This window comes from Sinocyclocheilus rhinocerous, unplaced genomic scaffold (assembly GCF_001515625.1).
Source record: "Sinocyclocheilus rhinocerous isolate Xijiao unplaced genomic scaffold, SAMN03320098_v1.1 scaffold63, whole genome shotgun sequence".
Lineage (NCBI taxonomy): Eukaryota > Metazoa > Chordata > Actinopteri > Cypriniformes > Cyprinidae > Sinocyclocheilus > Sinocyclocheilus rhinocerous.
Genome location: NW_015659563.1, coordinates 427,692 through 431,595, shown reverse-complemented (window position 1 = coordinate 431,595; position 3,904 = coordinate 427,692). Strand labels below are relative to the sequence as shown.

The 3,904-nt window shown below is 33.5% G+C and overlaps 1 protein-coding gene across 5 annotated transcripts in view; it reads right to left on the bottom strand.

Annotated features, from left to right (window-relative positions):
- Positions 1-3,904, bottom strand: part of wwox (WW domain containing oxidoreductase) — a 245,073-nt gene that overhangs the window by 163,463 nt on the left and 77,706 nt on the right. The gene's annotated exons all lie outside the window — the stretch shown is intronic.

The following is a 3,904-nucleotide window of genomic DNA, read 5'->3' as shown; positions in this document are numbered from 1 at the left end:
AAAAACAAAACAAAACAAAAAAAAAAACAAAAACCAAAAAACCAAACAAAAAAAGCCAAAAAAAAAAACACAAAACAAACAAGAAACAAAATTAAATCAAATCTAATCAAACCAAAACAAAAACCAAGCCAAACCAAGATGGTCCGTGTACTTTTGCGTTCATTCGTTTTTTCTTTTTTTTTTTATACCAGAAATGAAATACGGAAAATGGTTTTAAACACTGATGAATAGAATAGAATAGAAATGAAGATAATTCAAAATTGGTATTTCATTAAAAATCGTAAAATGATATAAAGCTTGTTTTTTAATGTATATAAATGCAAAATTTAATTTCTAGCTTTTTTAACGTCTCTATACAGACGCTATAAGCGAAGCACCCTCTCGCGCTACTGACGTGGCCTCCAGTAACCTTTACGAAAATCTTTGGCTTTGATATTTTTATGATATTGAAAATTTTTCATGCCTAAAAACATGGATGAAATACAATACTATACATATTTCTTTGCAATTAACTCTCCAGGGCCGGTTCAACGGGGGTGCAAGAGGGAACAAAACAAAAGCAAAAGCACCTCAGTTGAAGCTGTAGAAATAGGATACTGGTGAAATATTTTCCAAATGCTCCAGTGTGTATTTGTGTTTGAACTCTGGAGAGCCACAGACAAAGCCTTAGTTTGTTCATATTAAGAGATTTCTTTTATTTGTGTAACTTAGTTGTTTGATTTGGGGTTTGTTTTAAAATTTCAATTAAATTTTGTTATATTTCAATTTCACAAAGAAACGTGCAGCAATAGCCTAACCACTTCTGACTGACAACCTCACAGTCATGGGCACAGAGCCTGGCACACACACACAGATCTCTCTGGGACTTAATGAAGCGTGGACTCAAAAAGAGGGAGTGATTGTACCTGCGAGAGAACACCATTAAACTTTATGACTTTCACGCTTGTGTTTGAAACCGTGTAATGGAAGAGGAACATGTCTGTGATCGCTGGTGAGCGGCAGATAACGCATCCCATGGGCTCCGCGAGACAGGAAGACTCTGATATCACCCCGAAAACCAGGAACACCCTACACTACCACTCCTCAACATCACGGAGAAGCATTACTTCTAATTTGGCCAAAGAAAACTTGTTAAAATTTAAATTTTTCAATATTATTTTGTGAATTTTTCAAATGTATATTATGGTGCAAAAAGTCGTAAACAAAAATCTGAAAAAAGTCAATATTTTACTTTTTCAGGCAGCAATGTTGTGTGTACGGTTCTAATTTCAATTTTGGTTTTCAGCATAGCATTTAAAAACACAACTTACAAATTTTCGTCATGGCTAAAAACGGAAAAATGAATGGACGCAAAAGTACAATAAAAAAAAATCAAAACAAAACAACAAAACAACTAAACAAAAAAAAAACCCTAACCAATACCACAAACAAAACGTATTTTGCCTGCTGAACGATGGACGGACGGACGGACAGACGGACAGACAGATAGATAGATGCTGGTTTTTAAAAATGTTTATCCAATTTTTAATATATATATATACATATATATATTCAAAAATACTTTTCTAACAATTTGTATTCATATGTAAGTGTATACAACATTATTTTCAAAAGTTAAGATTCTTTAAAATTTAAAAATAAAATTATATAAATTTCATAATTTATGTATAATAAGTTGACATCTAACTGAAATACATTTAAGCACCGAAATTACCAATTGGTAGGGCTGGGCGGTATATCGAGTTTGTACGATATATCGATATTTTCTTTATAAGTGTTTCGATATGAGGCAATACCGTTTATATCGATATACAGTAGTTTGATACGAGCGCATCTGAAAATATAGCGGAGGACACAGACTGAGCTGCTGTGGAGAAAGTGCATAATCCAGTATGTTCTAAACATGTGACAAGCTTCATATTAAGGCCTTTAAAAACCGGTAAGACTTTAAGTTTATAGTTTCGTTTGGCATATTAATTTAAGCGGCTCGGCCCGTCTGCTCTGAAAGAAAGGCTGCGTGTGCCGCTGACAGAGACACTAGGCTACAATAGCCTAATAAAACGACACCTTTTCATTTACTGTATAATGACTTCAATCTCATTTTGTTAAAAAAAATCGTGAGAAAATCGAATCGTGAGTTGAGTGAATCGTTACATCCCTACACAAAATTACGACAAAATTATACCCCAATATATAATTTCATGATGATAAAGTTCCCAGGATTTCGGTTTTAAAATCATATTTGTATTAGGTCTCTGCACTTTTCCAGAGACGGCTCAAGTTCTCAACTGAACATGCGGGAGAAGCATTACTTCTAATTTGGCCAAAGAAAACTTGTTAAAATTTAAATTTTTCAATATCATTTTGTGCATTTTTCAAATGTATATTATGGTGCAAAAAGTCGTAAACAAAAATCTGAAAAAAGTCAATATTTTACTTTTTCAGGCAGCATGTTGTGTGTACGGTTCTAATTTCAATTTTGGTTTTCAGCATAGCATTTAAAAACACAACTTACAAATTTTCGTCATGGCTAAAAACGGAAAAATGAATGAACGCAAAAGTAAAAAAAAAAAAAATCAAAACAAAACAACAAAAAAACTAAACAAAAAAAAAACCCTAACCAATACCACAAACAAAACAGAAACCAAACCCATAAAAAACAAACAAACCAACAAAAAAACACCCAAACAAAACATTCACAAAAAAAATGCAGAGTAAACAAATCATCCTGAATTAGGGATTCGGGGAATTTTCAAACACACAAAAACAAATCAAGTCTATTTCAAGGTCGGTCTGGGCAGATGGACATTCATCCATCGGAGTGACAAAGGACAGAGATTTCTGGAAAGTCCAGGCAAGATCTTTTCTTTGACAGAGTCGCTCCAGTGGTCCTGAAACCACGGCCATACAGCAGAATAATCTGAATCCACCCCACCAATTTTTAATTTCTTCCATTAGAATTAATTACGAAGCCCACAGGCAATTTGTGTACTCCATATTTAATACTGCCTGCACTATTAATTAAAAACTGGTTGCTGGAAAATTAATGGAGGAATTGTTATGCCCCTGCTTTAATGAGTCTTCTCTATGACATTAAAAGAAGTACACTTCACATTTCCCTTCAGGTTCTATGTGGAAAGAAGCGTGCATCAGTGGAAATGCACAGGATCATGGGAAATGTGCAGAGGCCACAGTTACACATGTGCTTCCATTAGAAACACACAGCGTAACAAACACCGAACAGCACATGTACTAGTTACATCTGACCTTTAGAGGACCAAAGAACAAGAACAATAGTGTTTTTTTTTCCTGTTCCTGATTATGGTACAACATGACATGGAAATAAGAGTTATCACTCCTATGTGGACTATTAATTAAAAACTGGTTGCTGGAAAATTAATGGAGGAATTGTTATGCCCCTGCTTTAATGAGTCTTCTCTATGACATTAAAAGAAGTACACTTCACATTTCCCTTCAGGTTCTATGTGGAAAGAAGCGTGCATCAGTGGAAATGCACAGGATCATGGGAAATGTGCAGAGGCCACAATTACACATGTGCTTCCATTAGAAACACACAGCGTAACAAACACCGAACAGCACATGTACTAGTTACATCTGACCTTTAGAGGACCAAAGAACAAGAACAATAGTGTTTTTTTTTCCTGTTCCTGATTATGGTACAACATGACATGGAAATAAGAGTTATCACTCCTATGTGGCTGCATTTAATAATATATATATATATATATAATGTGGATACAAATAGTAAAATAAATAATATTATTATATATTCAATAATATTTCATATTTAAAGCTATTCAATATATTTGACTATTTTTAAATATATTTTAGCTTTTTAGTTTTAGGTGTTTTACATTAATAATCTAATCTATATATAATAATT